The sequence below is a fragment of the Dinoponera quadriceps genome, unplaced genomic scaffold, assembly GCF_001313825.1.
Source record: "Dinoponera quadriceps isolate SergipeBrazil2010 unplaced genomic scaffold, ASM131382v1 scaffold1115, whole genome shotgun sequence".
In the NCBI taxonomy this organism is placed as follows: domain Eukaryota; kingdom Metazoa; phylum Arthropoda; class Insecta; order Hymenoptera; family Formicidae; genus Dinoponera; species Dinoponera quadriceps.
This window is the reverse complement of record NW_014555233.1, coordinates 392668-420600: the sequence shown is the minus strand read 5'-3', so window position 1 is coordinate 420600 and position 27933 is coordinate 392668. Positions and strand designations below refer to the sequence as shown.

Genomic DNA, 27933 nt, shown 5'->3' with positions numbered 1-27933 from the left:
GGTCGTAAAGTGAAGTTGATATTATCCGGATACGTCATCTGGTACGATTTTATTTTTCAACTTGTGAATCGTACCTTCCCCACGTTGAAATAGTAATCCAATGATTTGCGCGCTATGTCACATGTTTTGTGAGTAAACTTTGGCACTGTTATCCAAATATGAACCATTGTGCAAAGTTCTGGGAGACTGCCAATGTAAAATTTGACGCAACGTAATTTATCGTTGCATACGTTACGGCAAAATAGTTTGTACTTAAATATAATATTTTTACGACTTTTCCACTTGACTCGACTGAGTTTTCGTAGGAAAATTATGTGAAATAGCTGCCACGAGAAATGATGCTAGTATTAAAAGAAGCAGTCGAGGAATTTGTTTAACTTCATCTTCTACAACAGCCTGATATTTATGTTTACTTTCCGTTTTAGGAATTGCAATGTATCACGCGAATGAAACAACGATAAATCAACGTTCAGGGATGTCCCTGATAAATATATTCCCTGCGAGATATAATGTTTCCTGAAATATTCGCAATTGTTCTGATATATGTCGACAAATTATTTTTTATTAAGGAATGTATATGTATACAGAGCACGAAATTAAAAGTGTTACGGACCATAATTTCTAAAATTAAGCAAAATATAATATTTTTATATTCATATAATTTTTCACATTTATATATATGTTTGTATAGAAGTGTAATAAATTGGCATGACAGGCGGGGGCGATTTGTATTCGACAAAAAATTCTGGATTTCTGAGGCACCTTGACATGATTGTCCTTCGGTATGCGAGGCCGTCTTTCATTCTAAAAATATCGCTCGTAGAAAAGTATATTTTTCCGCCGATGAGATCAGGCTCAAAACAAGGTCTCGAATTATAAACGGGGCACGCGCGCGCGAAAAATGAATACCGAGCAAAGAGACTTAACTTACAGACACGTATACATATATATCGGTCCAGCACGGAAGAGAAATAATTAAAAAAATAAAATATCAAAGTAACACGTTTTTAATTCCTAGATATTTTTAGGTATAGTTGCTCTGGACATGCCAGGCTTAATTCCCAAAGCTCTTCTTTTACTCTCTGCAGCTCATCACAGATTCCATTTCCACAGTTTACTCCAATTTGTTTCCTTGTAAATTTGCATTTGCCATTTTCACACCCTCTATTCTTCCATTCCCACAAAGGTCTTTAAGGTACCATGTGATGTGCGATCACGCTGCCGGCAAGTCGACGCGAAAACGGCCATTTCCATCCGAACGACTGGCCGACGTTCGTAGGAATTGCGATGACGGGGGTGACCGCCCGCAACCTTAACACGATTCTATTTTTTTCGCGAATGCACCGATTCGCGGGGGCCGGGAGGAGTAACGCAATACCCTCACCGAGAGTGACTCGCGCGTGCGAGTGGGGTGAGGATGAGCGGATGACGGGGTATCCGCGAAGAGGGTCATGGCGGGCGGACGGGCGAGTGAGGAAAGTTTGGACGGCGAAGAAAAGGTGTTGCGATCGAGGAAGCTGAACAGAACCGTACGAACCTCCACCGCGGCCGCATCGTCGCGTATCCTCTCCCCTCGCACGCGCGCACGAAAATATACACGACGAGGACGCCCGGACTTTCCGGCCCGACTAGAGTAACAGGCAGCAGTTGAATCGCGCGGTATCCGACGACGCTCGAATAATCGAGTAGACCGACGAACTAGTACCAGTTAGAGCTACCAGTTTCCCAACTTCAATCATGGTTTACGAGAGCGACTTCTACACGACCCGGCGACCCTACTCCCGGCCGCTCGTCTCCACCTACACCGTCACGGTCAGTATTCAGACTCTGAACGACTTTTGCGTTCACGAGGAGTGAGAGAAGAAACGAGAGAGAGAGAGAGAGAGAAAGAGAGAGAAAGGGCGAGAGAAAGAGAGAGCGAAAGAGAGAGTGAGAGAGATGGAGGGAGAGAATGGACTGGAAGTATGTTTTGATAACGTTTTTACTGTACGTAGTACTAACTCTCTTGTCGAGAAAAAGGATGAGAAGTAGCTCCGTTTGCGACAGGAGGCAAATTACCCTAACCGAGTCACCGCACCCCCGTGTGTAATTTCGCTGAATCGCGCCAACGTCTCACCGGCGCGACCGATCTGTGAGAACGTCCGTGTAATAAGTGTTTGTTCTTCTCGTTTCCGTCGTCGCTGAGCGTCCGTCGCTCATCGACGCTTTTCCAGCTTGGAACGCTTTTCCGTCTCCGAAGACAATTTCGTTCATCTCCTCTCGATGGGTACGCGCGTTCACTTTGCGCGCCCGCGAAGNGGGGGGGGGGGGGAGGGGTCCGACAGGGGGAGACGGAAATGACGAGTTGCACGGAGAGAAAGATCTTACTGGAACTGGCAAATTGTTTGTTAATGAAGTGACAGCGAGAAGATTCGTCATACGGAAGAAATAATGTCGCCGTTGTCGCGACAGCAATAAAATATAGTTAGTTAAAATCAGAAATCAATACTCTTAACAAATCTTTTTATTGGATTCGGATAAATCTTTTCGATGACGTTGTAGTAAGAAACAGTTCGCTGTTCCAGCAAAATTGTTTTCTTCGCGGCGTGGGTCCGAAGTGAAGACGATTCGATTCGACGTCGCGGATATCCAGGTGGAACGGAAAACTACGATCACATCGAAATGGCGTCAGAGTGACGGGGAAATGATCGAGTCGCGATCAAGAAGTGAAATCTTAGAAAGAAAAGACTTTTTATCACTGGTCGCTTTTTTTTGTTTATTACACATCGACGGAGCTTTATCTCCTTTGTTCTCACTCTTGAGCTTTTATAATAATTTCCCCGTCATTTCGACGTCCCGTGATTCTCCGTTTAGCCAAGGGGTAACGAGTCGAGAAACGAATGGCCGCGACAAGTAATAATAACGCTGACCCGCATTCGCCGTCGCGGTCGCGACCGATATCCCCGTGAGACGTCGTGCGCGAAGCGATGAGTGACAACTTGGCACTTGGTTCCCCGTTCGTCGACGAGGTCGATCGACGACAGAGAGCGAGCGGCGCGAACCGGAAACCCCCGTAAACGACGTAGCGTCGATCGGTCCTCCTCCTCCTCGTCCTCCCTTTAAGAGGAGAGAGAGCTCGCGAACTTCCGTCCTCGTCGCTGCTGTTCGTCGTCGAGCTCGGTGCGACCCGCCACCACCGACGAGAGAGATCTCGACTTCCACACTTCACTCTGATCACTTGTATATCACTTGTATTTACCAATACTACTACTACTATACTCTCTAGCATTGTACTACCAGATTATTACTACTACTACTACTACTACTACCACCAACCAACCAACTACTATTACTACCGCTCTCCCGCACTCTCGAGAAACCGCGCTTGCATTCGGTGCCTCGCGAAAAACCGTCGACGGCCAGCTCGCCCCGGCAATTCCGAAGGGCGAAACGCAGACCCCCCTTTTCTCGGAGTCTCGAGAGCTCCGGAGGAATTCCGGGCTTCGATTCGATCGCGACGCATCGGTCTCGCGGAGATTTCGACGCGGTGTACCGTTGTTCTTTCCGCTCCGTTTCCCGACGACCTATGGATGAGACCCTACGAAGCGGGGGTGATTTTTTGTTGAAAATCCTCCGGTGAACACAAACTAACAGTAACATTACGTCAATGTTATAATTTTACGCTCAACGCGATATAAGCGCGATATATTGTTCGTAACAATTATATCGTTGGGCGGGAAATTTTCTAACATTGGTGCGATGTTACTGTTAATTATACCGAATAAGCGCGAACCTGCGACCGACGAGCGAACGAGCTCGCAATAAGTCTGATCCCCATTCCTCAGGATTGTGATTGATCCTTGTGATTTCTCGTTCGTGTTTGGTTTATCGCTGCCCTTGCCCACGAGAGCAACGCTTGCTCTTGCCCGATGTTTGCGTTATTCGATTGCGATTCAGTCTCCGGTCTGAAACATTCGGAGGACTTGTGTGCGTGCAATGATACTCTCTGTACACTGTTTGCGTTAATTGCAACGCGGATCTATCGAGAATCGTTCTCCGGGAGGCTATAAAATCCCGCGCGAACGCCACGTGTCCCGAACGACCGACAGATATTTCGTGTGGTGTCGATCGTACACCCTCGGTGATTTACGCGTGGATCGAGTATAAATCGAACGAATTGAACGGCACGAGTGAAATGCGAAGAATAGGTGGAAGCGAAGATGCTCTTGTAAAAAGGATCAATGCCTCGGGACAGGCAATATTCCGTCGATAATATCCGTCGACTTGGAGCAAGAGTAAACGAAAAGATACTTGTCTTCGATTCGTCGAACCTTAAAAATGCCTTTGACAATTCCTCGAACTTTAAAAATGTCCTAAAAAGTATTTGAGAAAAGCCGAGAGCTGTTGCTTGGAGGTTTCATCATTAACTTTATTTGCTGTCTGACGTTAGAGGTCTTGCATAAGCGTAGTTAGAATCGTCGAGAGATCTCGAGAGGATTTGGATTAGCTGAGTTAGGGATCGCCACTGATTGACAAGCGGACGGTAAAAAGGCGGTCAAAAGTAACGAGATGAGTGGCACTATGATGACGGGAAGCTGGTTCTCGTAAAGACGACTACGTCTGATTCTCGTGTCGTCACGGCTAAACCTGATTCTTCGGGTACAAATCGCAGCTAATAATAATGTCGCGCGCCGAAAAGATAATCGCGATATGCACTCGCATTCGGATATTACGACATACACCGGTACGGTTTCTTTTAATATGATTGTGCAGACAACGTGAGGATTTCGAGCAGAACTGAGGCCCTGAATTAGGATCATCGATCAAATGATTCAAGGATAAAAAGAGACATTTCTTCGTGAAATATAAATATTTATCGAGAAATATATCCTTCTTCAAGGCGAAATATTTATAAGGAATATTTGTGAGAAATATTCCTTTATTAATCGCTGGCAAAATGTGTGAAATCGCTTATACGTGACAGCTGCTGCCAAAATGTTAATTGATACAAGTCTCATGGCTTATAATATGTATAAGTCTAGCGATAAACGTCTCGAGAGGGAGTACGGGTTTTACGACTGGCAAAAATAAAAATTTATCACTTCGCATTTCGGAATAGCCAGCGGCAAACATATTGCATTTCAAATTGCGACGTAATTCATTCTCGGACACCGCTCAAAAATCCCTCGAAATGCTTCGTCGAGTGTCGCTGGTCCCGGTTAGCCGGCCAAACTCATTTTTCCGTTGGCGGATCTGAGATTCGCTGGGCTGCGCGTGGCGTCTAAGTTTAACACCGCATAGTCCCGGAAAATGGCTGCGCCGCTATGAATAGTTTCCGTTTTGTAACCTCCTGCCCTCCGACGGACTCTATTTATAATGGTTTTAAATTCTCCGAAATTGCGTTCGATAATTCAGATAATTCCCCTGCCGGTTATATCCTGCGCTTCTTGCTTCGTCCGTTTTTCGTTTACGTTTCGGCCCGGAGACTCGATACGGTATTATCTGGCTGCCACACCCGTGTGATTCACGTTATTTAATATTGGCACGAGTTGCCCGCTTGATATATATCTATTTATAGAAATTAGAATCAACTGTGCTTTTCGTGGAATTGATGAATGATTGCGGCATTAATGGATTACTGTAAAATTAACGGAGCTTAGAAAGCGAAGAGATATTTTCGTGTACAAATTCGTCCGTATTCATTTTTAGCAAATAATAACAATAAATTGTACGAGAAAATGTGAACAAAGAGAGAGAGAGAGAGAGAGAGAGAGNAGAGAGAGAGAGAGAGAGAGAGAGAGAGAGAGAGAGAGAGAGAGAGCAGGACAATAGTGTGTGTATGGAAAGTTTAAAATCCAATTACGTTCAATTTTGACAGCAATGGCAAATAGGAGAACTGAAAATCTCGTCGTTTCGCGTCATATCCCGGTAGCGTTAGAGAGCAACGATATTTCTACTCTCGCGTCTTCTATTTCGACATCACGGAGACGATTCGATAAAAACAGGACGCACGCGCACAAGCGAGAAATGCCTTCCAGATCATCATCCGTGATGATTATTAAGACGTTTGCCGCTCCGTTCGAGTCGAGGGGAGTCTGGTGTTGCGTTACTCTGCCCTAATTTAGACGCACCAACGGCGCGCGACGCCGACGCCCACCGTAGCATTTCGCCGACACGAAAATTCATACGCGCCCGCCAACGCCAGCGCGCGCGGATACGTCACACCGATGTGTCTTCGAGTCTTTGCGGATCGTGTGTAAAAATGTGGAAATTTGCAAATGTAGAAATGATTCGCCTGTAATATTTTAGGAGGGGAAACAATCTCGCCTAAAATGGAGATAAAAACCTACAAGGAACTAAAAATCTCTCGATTCGCGCGACGTGAGCAATTTCGAATAATTCTTAATTATGGCGTTGTATCGAAAAGCACAGATAAAATAGCCGGAATGCAAAATATCTAAACGTCCGATTCTTTCGCCTTTCCTCTTTCTGCGTGACGTGAGCAATTTCGGATAATTCTTAATTATGGCACTGTATCGAGAAGTGCAGATAAAATAGCCGGGATACAAATTATCCAAACGCCTGATATTTTTCTCCTTTTTTGCTTTCCCCCTCTCTCTCTCTCTCTCTCTCTCTGTCCCCGCTTGGTGAAAATATTCAAAGCGCGCAGAACTGACGGAAAAAGAACCGCTTCCGGCGGAAGAGAGGGGGAAACATGGAAAATCTCTCAAGAAACTCCCCTTCTACCCCTCCTCTGACATTTGATCGATTCCGACATCGAGATCACGCGAACATGTGTACGCGCGTGTGTTCTTAAAATGAACATTTCGCGAGTCGGCTTGCGCGTCGCGAAACGTTTACGACTCGCCGGGAAACGCGGCGATGACGAACGTAACGGGGAATCCGGGCTTTCTTGCGCTCGTGACGAGCCTCGGCTGCCCGACGAGGGTTTATGCGGTTTATCGCTGCTTCGGAATTTCGAGAGTAGACCGGAATAATATTTGGAGGAGCGCTAATCCTTCGATAGAAATAACAACGTAGCCGGGCGCTACCGGCGCGATTAGCAAAGAGGACGCGAGTGACGATAGTGAGAAAGAGTGGTGTGGAAGCTCGGAGACATCGGTAAGGACGCGCGAGCGCTTCTCGACGAACTCGGGAAACCACGTGGATCGAGGGAAAAGCTCCACGCCCGTGTTCCCAAAATGGAATCGCTCGGCGTTCGAGAGACCCATCTCAGAGACCCGTCTCAGAGCCCGATGGGCGGACTGACGACGCCGATGACCGCTGATTGGGCCCTTTGGGCCGTTTGGGCCTGACATTTGCAGAAGCAGGATTATTTCCCGTGGGAGAAGGTGCCGTTCGTGCCGCGGCCGTCCTTGGTCCAGGAGCCGTTCACCGTCTGGGGCCGCAAGCAGCAGGACCCGCGCCAGGAGTTCTACCAGTACGCCACCTTGCCGGAGAAAAGCGGGGTGCGCGGCAAGGAGGTCGCCATCGCCAAGCAGGACCACACGCGCCAGCTGATAGACGGCGGCGCCGTGTCAAAGGTCGGCTTAGACGCCGCCGCCGAGTTGGCCACCCGCGGCCACGTCTTCGAGAAGGGCGTGTTGGCACGGCCGTCCAGCAAAGTCAGGCACGCCACTACCCCGGCCACCGGCCGCACCAAGATCCTCATGGCCCTCCAGACGCCGTCCTGGTACCGGTTCTAACGACGACGAAGAGCACGTTGCGCCTCCGTGGCCGCTCTTCCGCGTGGCGGACGCGGTCGGCGAAGAGAGAGGAAACGTTAATTATTGCACGATATTACTTTACGATGTATCACCCATGTCTCCGTGTTTGAATAGGGCTTTCTTCCCTGATATATATTATACGACAATGGTCGAGCAGTATCAAGCTTGTAAGGTTTATTTTGCGCCTCGACGTATCGACGTATCGGCGGACCACGGGGCACGTCGAGCTGACTTCGACACATTCGCGGCCGCTGACGTAGTACACGAAGCGCGCTGCCACGTCAGCGGCCGCGAATCGTGACCAGCTTTCCCAGGGGACGAAGTCCTACTGCGGAACGCTTTATTACACCATGGACTTCGTCGAATTAGTAGTTCGCCAGGCGATCCACTTTCCACTTTGAGTTCTCTCGACGTTTCGAGCTAGACGCGTGTGTCTTCGCACCTTTTAAGCACCGATCGCCTGATTTAGACGAGCTTCCGAGGATTGTCGGCGACGACAGCGATTCTTCATCTCCCGCGCCAAGAGCGCTACGTGTGAATTTTGCAGAATAAAATTCAGAGGAATTTCGGTCGATTCTAATCGAAGGGAAGAAAATCGCGCGCATGGATTCGCGGGACTCTTCGCCGATCCCGTTCGTCGTTGAATTAACGAAACCACTTTATGATATATTTATACGTCATGTGTATAAAAAAGTATTGATCCGGTGAAAACGAATAAATGAAAAGATAAATAAACAGATAAAATACGAATAATAAAATACTTTCACCGTTTCCGGCGCTTATAAATCGAGCGAGATTCCGAGTCCCGAGCGAAATTGCTCGCGAAACGATTCGCGAGCGAGATCCAAGATTCGCGATAAAAGGCGCCGAGTGCAACATTCTCACATACACACACGCGTAACACGTGCACACCGTCAAAGTTAGCCACGAGTTTGTTGGCAAGGGCGCGTGACGTTACCCAACGCTCTCCGAGTGTCCTAAATATTTCGCCGAGGCAAGGAGACGTTATTAATGCGTACGTATATACACCGCACCGCGTTTATAATTGGCTCGCACGTTGTGTGTCTACAGATATTAGATCGACATATCGCTGCGAGCGTGTCACCGAAGTTCTGGTCACTTCTCCATCTCCATGTGCGAGCAAGTAAACATGCAGAACCGTTCACTCATTCACCCACTCACTCATTCGTCATGGTATCCTGCTGCTCGTAACCGTCCCACTGTCTCTCTCTCTCTCGAGTCTCTTAATCGTTTCTCTCTGTGTTCCGTGACGTATCCTGTGCGTGTGAATCGTCGTAGATCGCAACTGATACGCTTGACTACTTGATCCGTGCCGCGCGCGATCGAGTTAATTAACGCGGGATAGACGCGTGTACACGTGCGTGTGTACGTACGTGACATTCGTCTCGCTTCACGGGGAGCGTACGTACTGTATAAGCGCACACCGTGGAATCGAGAGTGTCGAACATGAACTCTGTATCCTTGCGTCACACGACAGAAACGACGACATCCCGTGCGCCCTTTCCTGAATAATGATTGATGAAAAGCAAAACATAGCCATGGGGAGTTCGAAACACGAAATGGCGGATCTCCCGTCTTGATCACGAAGTTATAAGCACATCTCGGGTCACACGCAGAAAGGAAGTGCCGGGATCAAGTAAACGTAATTATCAGCTTCTCTCTCAGCTTTTCGGATCGAGTAATATTTTTACCAATTTAAGCATATTTTAATAGCTAGCAGTAAATACCTATTTTTGGATGCGATGATATCTTCATTTGTAAATGAATTACTGAATGTAACTGTAAAATGGCTCTAAATTTAAGAGAGTATTTGTCGCAATTATATAATACTTCTTTTCCATTGAGAAAGAAACAAATTGATCTTCGATTTGGTGAATTTCAATTTTTTTTACCCAGTAAATATTTTCCAAAAATAAATTCGGATATTCTCGATATTACAAACTTAACACTTGTCGCAAATGTTTTAACACATACAAGTAAATGTCTACTGTATACGAAGGAAATATCATATTGCACATAGTCAATTATATTCCTGCTTCTAAATATTTGCCAAAGAATATCGGAGTGACGATTTTACTTTGATCAAGTAATTTATTACTTGAACGATAGCACTTCTTTCTCAGTGCAGGAGGTCGAGCGCGGCCGGGCGCGCTCGTCGACGGGCTCCAGCATCGTCCGGATCTCGCCACTTTTCCCCTGGCCACGAGCCCAGCCGACCATCTGGGCTGCATTATCGGTCGAAGTTCGCCGACGACTTCGCGTGATTCTCTCTCAGAATAGACGAGCTGGCAGCGACGAGTATGACGAGTACTCAGGCCGCGGTACGGATTAATTATCCGTGCGCGAGTAGCGAGTAGTTAAGGATTACGTTGAGCCAGACGACGCACCTTCGATTCGCCGGCCTTACCTCGCGCGTCTCTTTCTCTCTCTCTTTCTTTCTCTCTTTCTCTCGGAGGACACCGGTGAGTAGGACCGGGATATTTTCGGCAAATTGAGGGCATCTTGTCGCGCCGTTTCCTGTAACTTCCACGCGTCCATTAATTTCCGAGTGTCGATTTACCTTAAGATCTGTTTGAAAAAATGTCCCACGTAATGGGACGACTTTTCTCTTACAAGCACTTTCGCCAATCTAAAGGAGATCCATCTTGTTATGACACGAGGAACATGTCTTCAATACTTCAAATACTTGGCGAAGCCGCTGTCAAACGCAATGGCAGCAGCGAAATGCACTCTCGAGCGCGATCCGTTTCTCTGAGCGTGAGATATCCGAATCTGCAGACTTCTCTGTTGCAACTCTGTCTCTTAGATCCAGTAGCCCGCCAGGCCCGCGGATAGAGAACCGCAAGAGTCGTCCTGAGACGAGGATAATGCTTGACACGTATAAAGGATACGCGTCACGCAATTTGGGCGGGTTCTAATGCCTATTTCGATGAAGATAGATAAATATGGTAGAGGAAATCTTGCATAATAATAATAATATTATAATATTTCTTAGAAGATTTTTAATCTTGATTTGATTGAATTTTTATTGCAAGTATTACTTGAACTCAATTCAAAACTAAAAATCTTCTAAGAATATTATAATATTATTATTGCTTGTATAAAATATTGAGAATATTCATTCTTGATTCAGAACTATTTCTCCTCTGTGTTCGCCCATAAAGTCCTGCGAAAAAGAGGAGTATAGGACTCGTTAAACCACCCAATATTTTCTTCTATCATTTTTTATACTTTTAACGAAGCAGGTGCCGGAAAATTCGTCCCAATTGCGCGGTGCACTCTGTGTATACGTGCACAGATACACACACACACACACACACACACACACGTAAACACACACGCATACACAACGACTTACGTCGTTTTCATCCAATATTCATAACCTTGCGAGAGTGTCGCACAGATGTGGACGCGAACGAAAAAGTTTGCAAAAGTTTTCGATTCCGCGTAAAAATAGTCGCACAAACTTTTGCCCACACCACACGTTCCAGGCTCGAAGAGCTTACCTCCGAGAAGGTTTGCCACGGACGTCTCCGTTTGGGACGTTTGCGTTTGTCCGGAGTTACATCACCTCACATTAGATTACGTCCAAGCCAAATGCAAAATAATACTAGTCCGCTGATGAAAGTTTGCAAGCAACGTGAAACTGCTACTCGCGAGCGCCGACGTTTCGCGATTTCCGCGAGCGTTTCTCCGCGCACTTTCTCTCGCGCGAACGTAATATGAACACAGCAAGTGTAACATAGCAATAGCAAGATGACAAATGTGGGCTCGTACTGTTTTGCGTTTCCCGCGCGGAAACGATATCGCGTATACCAGGTGTGCCAAGTGTAAGAACCAAGTCGCGAAACTCGTCAACGAGCGCGCTCCGTTCTCGACTTCGCTCCGTTCTCCATATCGTTGACCTTGTCTAACCCCGAATCCGTAGACGCCTCGCCACTACGTGGTCCGCGACTATCCGGAGGCCGGGGTGAGGTCCGCCCAAGAGCAGTACAGCTATTCGTACACCAACGCCAGCTCGAGCAGCTCCTCCGCGGCGGACCCGTACAGCAGCCGTCCTCAGAGGACCAGCTACACCCAGGAGAGCGTCGTCAAGAGGGAAAGCGGCCCGTACGGCTCGTATTCGACCGAGAGGTCGAGCAGGACGTCGTCCGGCGGCGGCCCCGGCAGCTACCGCTCCTCCTACGAGTCTACCGCTTCCGGACGTCTGCCTGGCGGCACCAGTTACCGCCATTACTCCTATCGCGTCTAAGTGTCCGCCCGGTCCGCCGTTCGACTTCCGTCCTCATCGAGCCCGATGATGAAATTATTTGATGTCGCGTGTCGACAATCGCGCATTCTGGATCGATTCGTTACGAGAGAAGAGANGGGGGGGGGGGGGGGAATTCTCAAATAGAAACGAAACATTCGGATGCGATCGTCGGTATCGATGAAGTCGGAGTCGTATCGTCTTCGTATCGTCGCGTGTGCCAACCTAGAATTCCTTTCTGTTTTTTTTTCTCCCCGTGCCATAGTTTTGTACGCTTCGTTTTTTTCGTAAAAAAGCCTTCGATAGGAAAAGAAAGAAAAAATTGCACACTTCGCGAAGGTGCAACAGAGAATCGACAGAAAGACGATCCTGATGATGTTTTTGACTTGACTTTTATCACCCGAATTTTGATCGCTGTCGCCATAGCCCGAGCCGTGGATAGAGCATCGCGTTAGCTGCGTTATTTAAAGTAAACTATCGGAAGTGTCTCTTGCCGATTTTACGCTTTTTATAATAGTGTACTCGGATTTTTGAGAAGTGTCAAATTTTTTAATTTACCTTCACCTTTCATTATAATTTTTGCGAATTTCAAAATTTGTGTAAGGATAAAAATGAAAGAGCGAAAACCAAAAATTCATCAATATATAATAATATGATATTTGGCTGATTCAATTTTTGAGAAGACGCATTGGAAACTTCGCGTTATAGGCGTTGCGTTACACGCAATGCACATTATAGATTATTATTATTATATTATTATAATATATAATACATATAATTGTATTATTAATTGCATCGTATTTTGATAATTTGATATTTTTCAAAAATCTGAATATACCATTATAAAATCGTAAAATACCATTAAACTTTTCTCTAGCTTCTTTTTCATATATCTCATAGTTTAGGAGATATTCGTTAAAAATGAAAAAAATCGGTTTTCTTACGAGAAATGGTTTCAATCCCTAAACGTCGAGATAAATACATATAAAAAATATGACCTAAATATTTTTTTGTTGTTCTGCAACATATCCGAAGTCCATCGAGATCAGTGAGAACACTTTCGACGGTTTATTGTTAGAAATCCTGGAAAACTAGTCGCACTAATAGCGAGAACGATTGTACGTCTCTCGATGAGCACAGTTTAATCGGCACGGACGATGTAGTAATGCGATATTCGATCGCAAGAGCCACCATATGTACGTCTGAATCTGTAAATTTCGAGCTTGGGACAGGCTTCTCGGAGCTTTGTGTTCTGTGTGTGCAGCGCGAAAATGTAAACAGTTGCAGCAATAAATCGCATTAAACAGCATTATCGAAATCTTTATCCATTTTATGCAAACTTCATCGATATCGCGGAACACTCGCGCCGATATACGTAATGATCGCGAATCGAACGCTGTTTGTGGGAATCTCGAGTCTCGCTGAATAAGTAACGTTCCCTGTGTAACCGTCTGCTCCCTAATGCCCGTCTGTTTCTAACACGCAACCTCTCCCCGTCCCTTGGGATAATGCTTTCACTTTCTGCACAGCCGTGTGACCAGAGTGAACGTTTTTCTAAAGAAAGAATTCTATGTCTAGTCTAGAGAGTCTCGGTGGTCCTGTGAGGGTATACCGCCTTGCCAGACGTCCATCGCGCTATTAAAACGAACCATAATCTCAGAAAATTTCATATAATCTCAAATATCATAATAATAATTTGATAATATACAATATGAAGAGTTATAATATATATTTTTTAGAAGTACATCTCTTACAAGTAGAATGTTTCAAAGATAGATAGAAGTCGAGACTGTTCGAGGGTGGAACAATGAAAATATAAAATGGTAATGAAAAAAACCTCACGCATTTTTGACACTTTTCTTTCTTGTAATGAATTTCGTAAAGGTTAATTAAACTTTAATTTCCTAGCAATAATGGAAATTTCAAGCTTCCCGAGATCAAACGGAAATAACTAAAATGTCACTAAAAACTGTTTGTGTGTTTAAAACATCCGTGTGCTCCCACAATATATGTCACATTGTTCCCAAAGAGTTCAACTCGTAAGTGTAGTATTGCCAATAAATTACTGTATCGTCTTCCGAAATTATGGTTACCTCGCATGACGTCATCGCAGGATGCTGGAGAAAACTGCTGTCCGTGCGGTGATCTTCTCGCGAAATAAAACCAGCTCTATTAACCGTGACTAACAACGATTCATCATCACCATCGTCATCATTGTCATCATTGTCATCGTCGTCATTGTCATCGTCGTCGTCGTCATCATCGTCATCTCGATAGACACACAACGGGATAACCGGCCAAATGTAAACATCGCGAAAAATATCTGTCGGAATATCGCGCATTCGACACTTCCTGCACCTTTCTCTCTCTCTTCCTCCCTTCCACCGATGATCCTTTTCGTCCTATCTGCTTCATCCATCCACCCATCCAATCCGTTCGAGTCACCGCGAAAGAACAAGGTTGAGTAAGTGCGAGAGACAAAAGAATAGCGAGGGGAGAAGCGAGACGAAGGAGAAGGAACGGTACAACACGCCACCCGAGTCACTAACCGAGTGTTGTTCTTCTTTCTATTTATTCTGCCTCCTACACGTGACTCCTCGCCCCTCGTCGCCCGTCGTCACCGTCACCGTCGCCGACATCATCGCTGTGGCTGCTACCGTCACCCACCCATCATCGTCGCTGTCGCCACCGCCGTCGTCACCGGTGCTACCGTAATCGCCATCGTTGGGACTCGACGGACGAAATGAAACCAAACAAACAAACAAACAAAACCCCCCGATTAAACCAAAAACAAAAACCTGCCTCTAACGTAAATGCACGACTGGCTAGTATCGACCCGTCATCCTACCGCTCTCCAGCATCATCCAGGTAGGTATTAACTCGTCGATGGTTTACGAGCGAGGTGAGCAGCGAATGGTTGACTGTCTTCACCGAGAACGCAACAGGTGCGATCGTCGATTCTGATTTCGCCGTGCTCGAGTTTGCCGTGTTTTCGCCTCGAGCTCGAGTCGCGCTTATGCCGCGAATGTACAAAGTCCGGCAAATCGAATAACGAATAACATCGTTCTTACTTTTCGCACATACATTTTGTTAAAATAAAAAATTGAGTAAAACTTGCAATTTTATTTGACAATTATTGTGGAAGGATATGAACCGACATCGGAATCGATTAGCATCTCTTTGCGCGCGCGTTTTTACTGAAACTGAACATTTTTCGCATAGAAGCGCTTACTTTCAGAAGTATATATAATATCATAGATTAACGTAGAAAAATAATAGAAATAATACGTAATAAATAAGATCGATAAAGTTCCGAAAATTGCCTCACGATGAAGATCGAGGAAGGTTATTTAAATTTATATATCTTTCTTTCCCATCCTCGTATCTTCAGATTAACTCTTTATATTTTTGGAACTTTATGATTTGAGGAAATTTTGAGTTTCGTCGATCGATCGTATTTCTCTGCCTGTGCTGAATAGCGATGTTTAACACCTCGTTTGGCGATAATAGATACTTATTAGATGGCAAATACATCTGTGTAAATATATATAATATTGACTTGATCGTGAGTTGAGCTTCTCATATTAAATCGTCTATGTGCATAGCCAACAACGTTGAACTTTATATTGCAACGTGAGAACGGCAACATCGCACGACTTTATATTGCAACGTGAAAATGGCAACAGGGTGTTAGGCAAAGCCTGTCGATAATTTTGGGAGGAGCTCTTGCGAAACCGATGTAACGACGCTTCGCTGCTCTCACGCCGTATCGCACTAATTAATTTCAGATCTCGATGTTTACTAATCCTAAAGCGCTACTTCATCGCAGTAATATCCATCTTCACGGTGTCGCGTGCTACTCAAGGTAATGTAACGCACGTAACAATTAATCCCTACTGTCTTTCGCTGACAGGTCGAGAGAGCACATGCTTTGCTAATAATCTATAAATACACGCTGCGACTTCCTCGTGCGATCTACCATGCACCACGTTCGCGTGATGATGTTTTGGCATGTCGCTGCTTATAGCTGGAACTCATCGAACACGGGGAAACATTTTGGCTAGAACAGTAAAAACTTGTTTCCTTCGTGTACCCTGTCGTCGATTCTTTGGTGATGACGCTTTATTTGTACAAAAAGGTTTTTGAAGAGATCTCGAAACCCTCCCCCCCGTTGCTTATGTATTTACATTCTTCAAATTTCATTTTTTTTCTCTTCTCTCATAGTCAGATCTTATATTCAAAATCATCTTAAATTTCATTTTAAGATGCTTAAGACGCAGCCAGTAAGACGGATCTTACAGCACCTTGAAATGAACTTGAGATGATTTTAAATATAATATCGGGTTCCCAAGTTAGACACTCACTCTTATGATTCCGAATTGGCGGTATTTTCACTATCGCTCCGAGTGAATTTTCTTGTAAAACGAGCGAGATTCGTTTCGAATGAAAAATTCTGTTTCGAGAAATTTAAAAGGCGTAACGAGTCGCGTGCGTCGGTCTCATTTGAAAAGCCACTTCTCCGCATTTTGTTTGGATATTCGGCGGTCGGAGACGAACGCACGATATTCTTCCTCGTATCATTAAAGAGAGAAGAGAACCGATCTATACCGGCGTAAGCCGCGGCTTTGACCATCACCGGACGGATCGACCCGTTCGCGGCGCATTTCGCGGCTTGCACCAGCAGCAAACTGTCCGCTTCGCTACAGAGCTCGCCAACTAGCTATAGAGCGAATGCGATTAGTAAAGACGAGTTCATGCCTTTAGTTGAGGACCATTCCTCACATGCCATACGTGGCGCACAAGCGGCTCGTCACCATAGTTCGCTCGCCGGTACACAGCGTATACTACGGCGGTACGATGGTACCGGTAAGAGTGCGGGCGCGCGTGCGGCCCAGCGTCCTTGTAGCCGAGCTCCACAGGATACGCGACCTGCCGAGGCTGTCCAGCCGATCGTACTTGGAAGAATACCTAAACTCCCGTGACAGCATAGTAAGTCTGGCAACCGGCCTAATCTCTGCCCTAATCCCCGGCCTAGTCTCCGACCTAACGATCGACCCTAACATAGTAACCGTAAGAGCCACAACGTGGCGAAAACTATGTTGCATGTCGTCGTCGCTATCGTTCATGAATCACCGTCATCATCATCGTCGTCATCATCATCATCATCCCGATTGTCATTCATATCATTGTCGTCGCCATTTTTATTCCCCGACGCGACGTTCAACGTCGTAAATATTTGTTGTCTCGTTCGCGTCGGACGCCGCGGATGGAATCGCGGTCGTTGGGATAATCCAAGTATTCTGTCCTTGACGATGGGTCTTGAAATGAGGAAGTGCGAGCGTCGATCGGTAAGGACTGAATAGGAATTGCGGTTGAGAACGAAAGAGAGAGAGAGAGAGAGACTAGAGTCGTGAATTTTTTTTCACTTTTTCAACAAAGAGCAATATTTGTACAGGTAATTCTAATTGTCCTTAAAGTAAGAGTTAGTAGTTGTAGTGAAACTCGATATCAGACGCTCATTATCGGTTATTCACAACTAATTATTCGGATGAAAATTGGCGGGCTTGAGAAACATTCATTTGCTACACAGTCACTGTTGAAACGCTGCACAATGTTGTTGTTCGCGAGAGAATCCGATCGGTTTGTTCACACGAATAATGTTCCACGTATTCATCTCTTCGCAGTTGTTCGATGACGAGACGAGGGAGATTCGCGCAAGGGTGGATTCCCTTCTTCGTCGCGTCCATGTGTTCGTGCCAAGGGCAGTGTCAAGGTATCTTGAAAAAAAAGCGATGCTTAACTAATGAAATTGATCAAAGTTCACTAGAAATTTATTTGAAAAGAATGAAACATTTGTCACTTTCACTTTTACTTCCCGAGTCGAAATTTTTATGTTAAACCTTTGATTCTACAACACAGTAGGAGTTAAGCAAAATAGATTCAATTTCACTTCTAATAATATCATTGTACCCTAATTTGGCCCTGATGATGTCTTAAATTTCCGTTTTCGCCGTTTTACCGTCAAAATAGATCGCTAAAAATGGGATTAAAATTCAATTGGCTGTAAAATTAAAGGTTCCAAAAAGAGGTTGGAAAGCATCAGTATTGTCAAAGTAGGTTTTTATTAATTTATAAGCCGTCCAAGTGAACGCAAACTATCCTCAAGAGCGTTGAAGTAGCATGAAAAATTCGGACTCGGGTTTCGAGAGAGAATAATGAGCGATCTCTCTCGACGATTTCCAGCGACTTCCTCGAAGAGATCGTGCCGGAACGTATGCGTAGCCACGACTACGTTCGCCGGCTGCTTACCGGTCGCTACAACACGAAGAAGTACGAACACCTTGGTTGGTACGACGTGCCCGAGAGGGGCTCTTTCGGCACCTTGGCATGCGTCAAGTACGTCGCCGGCAGGCCACAGACCATCAGGAAACCGTACGTCAAGGTAGCGGACCTTCGGCCGGCCGACATCCGCAACGACGTCAACTTCCTCAGCTATTACAGCAAGAACCGTCAGGCGGCCGCGACTGCCTGTGAGTAGACCCGTCACAATGACGAGGACGACGTTGACGATTACGACGACAATGACGACGACGACTACGGAGACCGCTGCATTTTGACCCTAACCCTTGAAATGGTTGCTCTTGGAAAGCCAAATGTCGTTCGAAAATGGTCCCGTATATTGACATTGTTACATTGATTGTTCGTACGCGAAGCACATAATTAGAAGCACGTTAGAGCGAGACAGGTGAGGACGCGGTGTAGCCGAAAGCTTTTTCGGAGTCGGTAGTCGCGTGACCATCTTGAGCTTCAAACGTAATATATTGTATGGTCGGGATAATCTAATACGTAATAATATAACAATTTTTGAATAAGATTAAAATTGACAGAAATGTCGAGTATACGTTTTCATAGTGCTTATTTAATTAATTGACGTTTTTCATCATCGCAACGAAAACATTTAGCCGAATATTATCGCGTGCACTTACGATTCTCGCGCGATTTCGTAGTTACAGAATCTCGTAGTCGCGGAAAGTTGCAGAGACGTCTTCCTATGAAGGATACGTCCTTCTAAAGAAGATTTCCGAAAAAGCTACGCCGCCCTCGCAGTTCGAAACACGATCCTTTGGATAGATTTGAGGAAATAAAATACGGCCCCACGACGCCGTTGTGTGCAATTCTCTTTGTGTCCACTCTTTTTTTCTTTTATTTTCATACCACCGCCCTCGCCCCCGCCCTCTCGTTTCTCTACTTCTTTTTTTTTTCTCTTACTCCCTTTTTTTGGATTGGCTGACACCTGGGTTTACACTGTCTGGAAACATTTGTTTGTGCTGTGCTAGCGAGCACGTGTGTTACTCTGGTATTTTTTTGCTGTTTTCCTGTTGGTCACACAACATGGTCTTTTCCTACTATATTTTCTTTTTGTACATCTTTTTTGCCGTGGCTGCATTACTGTTCGGTATTGTGTCTAATCGTTAAAAGCGGCAAACCGTACACCCACCCACTCCACGCACTCCGCACCCGTTTTTGATAATCACTCTGCCACACACTACCGGATAACGGTTGAATATCAGCGCGAAGTTTATCGTCGTCGCCAACGTGTCCTACGCGCGATCAGCGGCGGTTTACGATCTTTTTCTTTTCTTTCGCTTGTGACTTGCACGGCAACGCGTTCGGCAATTTTTGTTGCGGCGCCGGGCTCGAAAAGCACAGCCGGAACAACACAGTAACCAAAATCGAGCCAAATCGAGAGAAACGAAGGAACGAGAGAGAGAGAGAGAGAGAGAGCAAGACACTTACACGAAGGGGACGACTCCAGGCGGAACCAGACGACTGGGATCACGCGTCCAGCGGATATGAGAATGGCAGAGAGGAACCAGTCGGGCTTTTTTTAAACGTTTCAGGCAAGGGTTGGAGGGAGAGGGTGCCGGAGCTGTATCAAGCCCCGAGTAAGAAGAAAGAATCCGAGATGGAGGAGGAGGAAGCCGCGGAGGAATAAGTTCGACGTCGTTCACCGTTGTACGAATTGGCCGATACCGTCCGCTTTTGCGTTCCGAAAAAAAGTGATGTATTTGCGCGCGGCAAGATAGTTCGGTTTTGTGACGCGCGAAAGCCAAGATTGCGAGCCGAAAGCGGGCCTTTTGCCCCGATTCTTCCGAACGCGAATTCTCGGTCAAACGTTCGCGACGCGATCGGTTTCGTACCGTGAGTGAAATTAAATCCAAATGAAATATTACCGCGTGATCAAACTATCGCGGAAGCTGTACGGATATATCGCCCGCCGGGGACGAAGTTATTTTTCCAAAATTTTCAGCGCGCGAATCAATTGCGCGAATACGAGATTGCATAATAATAAGAATACACAGTAAAAAATTTTATGTTAAATTTAACACATTTCATGTTTCCCCAAACGGTCTACATAAATTTTGGTGTTAATTTAACACAAGGTGAATATGTTGGAAAATAACACAAATATTATGTAATAAAAAAATTAACACAAAATTGGTATCAATAACATATTAATCGGCACTGAAGTATTTATTTTAACACTTACAAATGTTACTTTAATACTTACACACGTATTGAATATCGATTCAACATAAAATATTGAGATAACATAAACACAATATATTAAACTAATACAGTGGTATGTTAAAAATTTAACACACAAATTTTAACAAGGATCGATTTTAATGCAAATACAACATGTTTTTTTTTACTGTGTAGAAATTTGAAAAGATAAAGGTAGAGATATATATACGATATTAATGGAGGTTTCGTCTCCGTTCTCAATTTGTTACTTTGGCAATTTAATTTACACTCTTTTGCCGTTATAATAAAATAGAATACTTTTCTAAAATAAAATACCACAGTTTCGGTTTGCAAGTCTGGCAACAAGAGGGAGATCCTATTCGAATTATTTTCCTGCGCGCAGCCGCCAGGATAGCAATCGAAGAGTCTGATGTCTATCGTTATTTTTTATTCTTGTCTCCTTCTATTTCGATTGTGAGTTTGTGGACTGTCTCATTGAGGCCCATCGTGTTCATTCTCTCCAATATTTGCGATAGTCGTAGAACATACCGCATGTGTTCTGAGCATCGTTCGTCCTATTTTTACGCGGTGGACTTTGATAAAATTGTAACGAGCGCGAGTGAAATCGAAATAATTGTCGATACGATCGTTCGCAGCCGTTTGCGCTCGATCGATACGATGTACGAAAGAGAAAAGAAACGAACATGAGAGAAGAAGCACGGAGTGCGAAAGAGAAATGGACCGATAAAATCGACGCGATAGAAGAGGAAAAAAAAACAGAAATAAGAATGTAGACACTAACCCGATATTGTGCGTATTGCGTCGTTGATGTTTGTCACTGTTTCGATTTTGTAAATCTTGTTTTGTCGTGCTTGCGAGGTAGCGGAAAAGATGCGAATAAAATGATAATGTCCGATGGAAGTGAGAGTCCCCGTCGATAAATTTACCTTGCGTGAGACAATATGTGGAAACGTAGGCAAGCTAGGTAGCGAGTGAATGCACTATTTTCGAGGTAAGCTTCTTCGTACGCTTCGTAGTCTAACCAACAACGTCGTTTTGTCTCTGAAATCGACCGATCGATCCAAGGATCGCGATCGTGAGTAACGCTATCGAGAGCATAGAATATTTTAGCGACGAGCAATTTCTCGTTATTTTCGACGGATCAAGTATTTCACCAGAAACTCGAGTGTTTACAGTATAACAGCTATTAAAACACGACGATTGTAGATATCGAGTAAAATCTCGCCGACCGTAAGAGCACTTGGATCGCAACGGGGACGATTCCCCGGGGTTTCGTTTCTCGCGATGTTCATATTCTCGATGTGTAAGATATTTGATCGGAGACTCGAATATTAACAGGGCAATACCTATTAGAACACGAAGATCGCAGATATTCGGTGACAAGTGTGTTGGTTTCAGAGACAAAAACCAGATCAGTTTGCCGCTAGTTACGCCGAGTGTGATCTCTGATCGGACGTCACGCGTCACCGTGGCGATCAGTAAATCATCTTCACCCGAAAAGACGAGCATTACGATTTCGTTAACCGCCGTCATCATCGTCGAAACAGCAGATCTTTACGCGAGATATCTGCGCGTAATCGAGAGCGATCTCGATGACTCATCACTGATACCTCGGAACGTCCATTCGCTAATTATCGTGTATTCCATTCGTCGCGCATCGTATCGTACACATATCGTATGTATATACACGAAACAAAACGTGTCTCTGTCCCGTGTGATTTTTGTACTTATTAACTAACGAACCCTCCCCTCTCTCATCGGCTCACCCACACACACACACACACACACACTCGATGCTGCATGTAACTGTAGCGAGACGGCTTCTTTTCACGTGACATTATTCGTAGTGTAGAATCCTGCGGAGCCTTTTCTACTTTCTTGGGTTCACACTGCGAGCACCTCGGGAGGATCCTCTGTCGTTAATCGATCCTTTGTGTTTCATGTGCTCACGGTCGCAGGCCCCGGCCAACCCGTGACGGATCGAGAGTTGCGAAAGGGTCAGTAGGCACTAAGCAATTGATCTTCTTTATCCGATAACGCGTGAAAGTGCAGTAGAGCGCAGTAGAACCTTGACAATTGCAAACAATCGTGATTGTGGGGACGTGATTACTCTCACGGCAACGCCGACGAAAACGTCGGCCGTAATGCGAGCGTACGATCGGCACGTCAGTTCGATCGATCGGTCCGCTCTACTGTGCCTCCCCCGTCCCCTTGTATCACTCGTGTTCTCATGGTCTTCTCACGACTTTTAGCACGCGCATTAGGCGAAGAATATCCGCAAGAGAAGACAAGTAAGTCTCCGTGCAAAATAACAAAATCCAAACCGATCCCCCTTGTGTCGTCTCTCGTTCACGTTCGTACCTGTACACCTCGTAGCTAACAAGCCCGCTCCGGAGTCGAAACCGGAAGCGAAACCAGAAAAGATATCGAGAAAGAAGCCAGAACCGGAGAAGGAACCAGAGGCGGTTAGCGGCCAGCCGGAACCGGAACCAGTGAAAGAGTCTGAACCGGAACCTACGAAAGAACCAGAACCGGAGGTACAGCCGGCGCCTGTAAAGCCATCGAAATCATCGAAAGGTTCGAAAGGTGCGAAGCCCGCAAAAGCCGCGAAAGCGGCCGAGCCCAAGGCGGAACCCGCGCCTGAACCGGAACCCGCGAAAGCAGCGGAACCTGCAAAAGAACCGGAACCAGAGCCCGTGAAAGAAGCAGAGCCTGTTCCGCCGGAACCAGCGGCGAAACCGGAAGTATCGGCGGAACCGATCGCGGAGGACGTCGCGCCGAGTGAAAGCGTGCAGGCTGTAAGTGACGAAGCTAAAGAGGACGAGGAGGAAAAGGGTATGTTGATATCTCAGTCGACACTCTCCGGGCTGAAAGTATTCTGCGGCCGGAAACGAGCTCGTCGCGCAAGCGAGCGACGGATATACCTTTTGCGGTAGCCAGAGGTCGATCATGTTTGTGTCGTTGTTAACAGTATGTTGCATCGACTGCACGAAGATGAATGTGTCTAGCGATAGAGTCCGGTGTCCCTTTCTCGTTTCGTGATGAATGTGTTCCTCGTGAGAACGACGTCGGGATCGCCTCGCGAAGTGTCTCCTCTCGTCTTCGTAGCAATACTCCTCGAGGAGTTGCCTTACGTAATAAGAGATCGATATTAGAGGTAGGTTTAGTCGAGCCGGACGAACGTACACGAGAAATGTGCTCTCTTAAATTAATAAATACGAAGGACAAGATAAATACAAAGAATTAATAAATATATAAATATAAAATGCTGATTCTTCAGCTTTTCAAAAGTGCATCCACGATTTCGCTCAGAATCGACGGTGTCAGCTTTCTTTTCTTTTCTTTTCTTTCCTTTTATTTTGTTCATAGATTCGTCTAGTGAATAGCGCATACCAACAGTCGGGCCGCAGACTTCTTTTTTCCGTTCGCCGGATTCTAATGAAACATGTTGTTGCAGTGAGGCAGGAGAAGGAGGATGCCATAAAGAGAACCGAGGAGTACCTTCGCAAAGTAGCTCGGGAAGCGCAGTAAGTGACTTATGTTGAAAAATAGTGCGCTCGATGCGACGCAATAAGCTTAGAGTCTTATTATTTATGAAATTAAAACTCTCATTGATCACTAGAAGTTCTGCTAATTTTTCCCGCCGTGTCTAGATATAATACGATGCTTGATTTGATAAGATAATGTCACACGTGTCAAGCCGTCGAAATGGCAAATTAGCCGAAAAATCGACAGTCATGATGTACACGAATATTCAGAGCCGCTACGTAAACAATCAGGAAGACTTGTGGCTTACCAAATTAAGACTTTATTGAAGCCTTGTGTATACTCCCACAATACGTCATGAGCGAGCAAAAACAATCGCTCGATATATATGACAAGTAACGCGTGTTGTTTTTGTGACGTTAGCCTTGAACTCAATCAAGTCAAATAACCCGCTATATAATCCGTGACAAATTCTTCACCTTCCTATATTTCGGGGACAAATCGCCCCCGATGATTGATGAATGATTAATCGTTGAGATCGCCGAATTGCGATAATTAACATTCAACCGTGAGCCTGATACAATAGCCTCAATTTTCTTCTATCGATTCGAAACCTCGATTACGTATGATTTGAAAAAAAATTGTACTTCCCCTTCTTCCAGAAATGCAACGTATCAATCACAATCACTTTACAATTTACCGTAATTCGAATTCGTTTCGCGATTGCGACTAACTTTGTCTCGCGGAAGGACGGAAGAGGAGAGGCGGAAGATCGCGGAGGCGGAACGCGTACAGCTCGAGATGGAGGAGAAAAAGACGTGGGAGGCGCTGCAGCTTGCGCAGGAACGGAAAGCGGAGCTGTCCGAGATACTTGAGAACGAGCGGCAGGAAGTTGAGAGGAAGGTGGAAGAGGCAAAGCTGGAAACGGAGCGCGAGGAAGCGGAGAAAGTGGCCGAGGAGGAAAGGTAATCTCGCTAGTTGGGGAAACTCCAGGGAAGAAACGTCTTACGACCTAAAATCGTCCCCGTTGAGACAAATTTCGCGTGCAAAGTATCGTTATCCCGAGACAGTCAGGAGCATCTCCTCTCGAGAGATGAGAGAGAGAAAGAGGAGAAAGCTTTTTGATCGTTTGTAATATTCATCTGGACGTTTAAATATCGCTCGCATGTCTCTCTATCGCTTCGTTCGTCGACAGGATAATCAACCAGACGAGGATGGACGCGTTGATACAAGAGCAAGAGCGACTGATAATCGAGGAACATTTCGAGGAGGTTCAGCAGCAGAAGCAAGAGCTGGAGGAGAGGATGTCGGAAGTCGTGCAGCCGGCAGAGAGCGAGACTAAAGACGTCAGCTGCGCGGAGGATCCGGCGACTGGCGAGGTGACCGATCAGGAAAAGGAGGAGAAGCCTTTATGACGTTACCACGGATGACGACACACGGGTGAGGATCCAAAAAAACGTATATATCTCATAGAAAGTTAAGAAAAGTCATTTCGAAGCGCCATCGAGACGTCGATTCGCCTTTCCAGGTCGAGGAAGAGAACGTCGGAGAGGAGCAGGCGGAGGTGACCGAAGAACCTTTCGTCGAGGAGCCGCAGGGGGCCGAGAGTAAGCCGCAGACGGGGCCGATGGCGACCGAGGACACGGTGCAAATCGAGGAGGTTACCTCCGGCGAGGAGTTTGAATGGGGCGATCAAGATGCGTAATCGTCCCAACCGTCAATCGTTCCTTCGTCGTTGTCGCGCAACGTAACGATTTTCCCGCGCCTTCCATAAATCCTCGTCATCTTGTCATCTTGTCCGCGAGATCGCCATTCGATTCGTAATTCTCGCGGATGAACCGATCGTCGTCGTGACTGTCATCCGCGTATATTTATTTCATTCGCCGATCATAAAGTTGTTTTGCTACACGTTACGTTACGTCACGTTGCCTCACGTTACGTTACGTTACATTATATCCCGGTTGTTGGAAAGGGGCAACCGGTAGGATCGAGTCGGAGTATAGATTTTCGATGGTCTAGCCGGTGGTGATTCGTTTACAGTCTCGAATAGTAATCGGACAGAAATATCACGACGAATTTTAGCCGTTCATTCGGAGCCGGTGCAACGAGATGGCTTCGTCGTTTTCTATTTTTACGGTAACAGCTTCGAGCTTGAGCCATGAAATTGGTTTAACTGCGATTGCTCGGACAATCGATCGGAAGGACGACGATGCCGGAAATATAATCGCGAGCAACGTGTGAGGATTAGCGACGGTCGGCCGCGACTCGTTGCTCGGCAAATGTGGAGTATGTGGCAACCCTTCTTACTTTAATTCTTTAGTATTATTTCTCACGGGGATATTATNCGGGGATCTATCGTAAAAGTGTGGTAATCACGCGAACGAGCTAATTACGGAATCTCGCCGCGATTTCACGATGGACTGATTTTTCTCGCACAGAAGCACAAGCAAAGAAGCACAAACGCAAGTTCGATCTGTTAATTGTTGATCAAACGAAAATATATCAGGTACACATATTTTCAATTAATTGGAGTCGATCATTAAAGGAGCTCACCTCCCTTTCATCGTGAACTTTTAAAAACAACTTTAAGTAAAATAATATATTTGCGCTTTTTACTATGCAATAGTTAGGAAACACGCGAAATGAAAGGAACGATTCTTTTCGTCTGGATCAGTTATCGAGCCCTTCGACCTTGGCGAAGGGTTGCGTAACGTTGGTGTCTTCGTGGTGTCGGAGTCGATAACAACAGACGAACAATAACGTTCGCCACGACGGCAGTATTATGCGAGTTGCGTCATTGCCAAGATCGAACGTGCGGTTCGCTCTCGGCAGGAGGTGAAGGTGTGGGTGGCAAAATCGTCGACTGCCATAATCGCGTGATTCTCGCAGCTATGCCGGTATCGAGCGGATATCTAATCCCGTGTCGAAATTTTGATTCTACATTGATCCTGCAAATTCTGTTGAACTTGAAGAACCAATGGAGATATCACGCTACGTATATATACGAACTGTTATTTTATCTTTATTATTATTAATACATCACCCGTTGAAATTAAAAATAAAAATTTAATGTTGATGAAATATTGAGGATAATACAGATGGAATTTGAATTTATAAAACAAACGTTTCTCTTTAAGACTCGGCATACAGCAAACGGTAGTAAGTATTAGTGTAACATTAAAGTGAGAGATAATATCTTGTATATTATATCTCTTCATTAGAACTCTTAGAGTTCAAGAGAATTTGCAAAAACAAAATATCGACTCGGGCTCTTTGGGAAAAACACGGACAATTCTCCGTGTTTACGCCCATGATAACAACAGCCATGAGCTGACAACGATACTAGCAAATCGTCGTGACTTATACATTGCGGAGAGATTTTGACTATCTGCAACACAAAGGACAACACAGTCGTGTGTCATCGTCAAACGGAACAATCGCCGTAAACACCTCCCGCTGGCGTCATCATTTTCGGAAATGAAATTAGCATTAGAAGATTGACGTCAGCAATGATAAGACCGACGATAAGGTCCCTGCGATAATAAGCGCAGCAAACGCGAATTGTAACAGCGCGCAAAATGACCGACACGTAATTGTTCCATATTCGCGCAGTTCGTGCATTATTTCGTCGGCTTAAAATAAGAAATTAATTTATTTAACTAAAATTTAACTAAAATAAAGAAATATTAAAGGGAATTAAAATTTAAAGGAAAAGCCAATAACGACGCTGCTATCTTTCTAACAAAAGAAAGAGAGAGAGAGAGAGAGAAAGAGAGATGCAGACGGGGAGTCCTCTTTTTCTAGGCCATTATCAATCGCATCGACGGCGCCATGTGACGATCAGCCGAGCTGTGAAATTTATTCCGCGAGGCAATTTTTCCACGACGCCCTAAGAATAACGTAAATCCCCGCGAGCGATTC

At 45.4% G+C, this 27933-nt stretch overlaps 1 pseudogene; it reads left to right on the top strand.

Annotated features, from left to right (window-relative positions):
* The first annotated feature begins 1481 nt into the window (after positions 1–1481).
* LOC106743608 lies at positions 1482–26350 on the top strand (annotated as a pseudogene).
* Positions 26351–27933: the final 1583 nt, after the last annotated feature.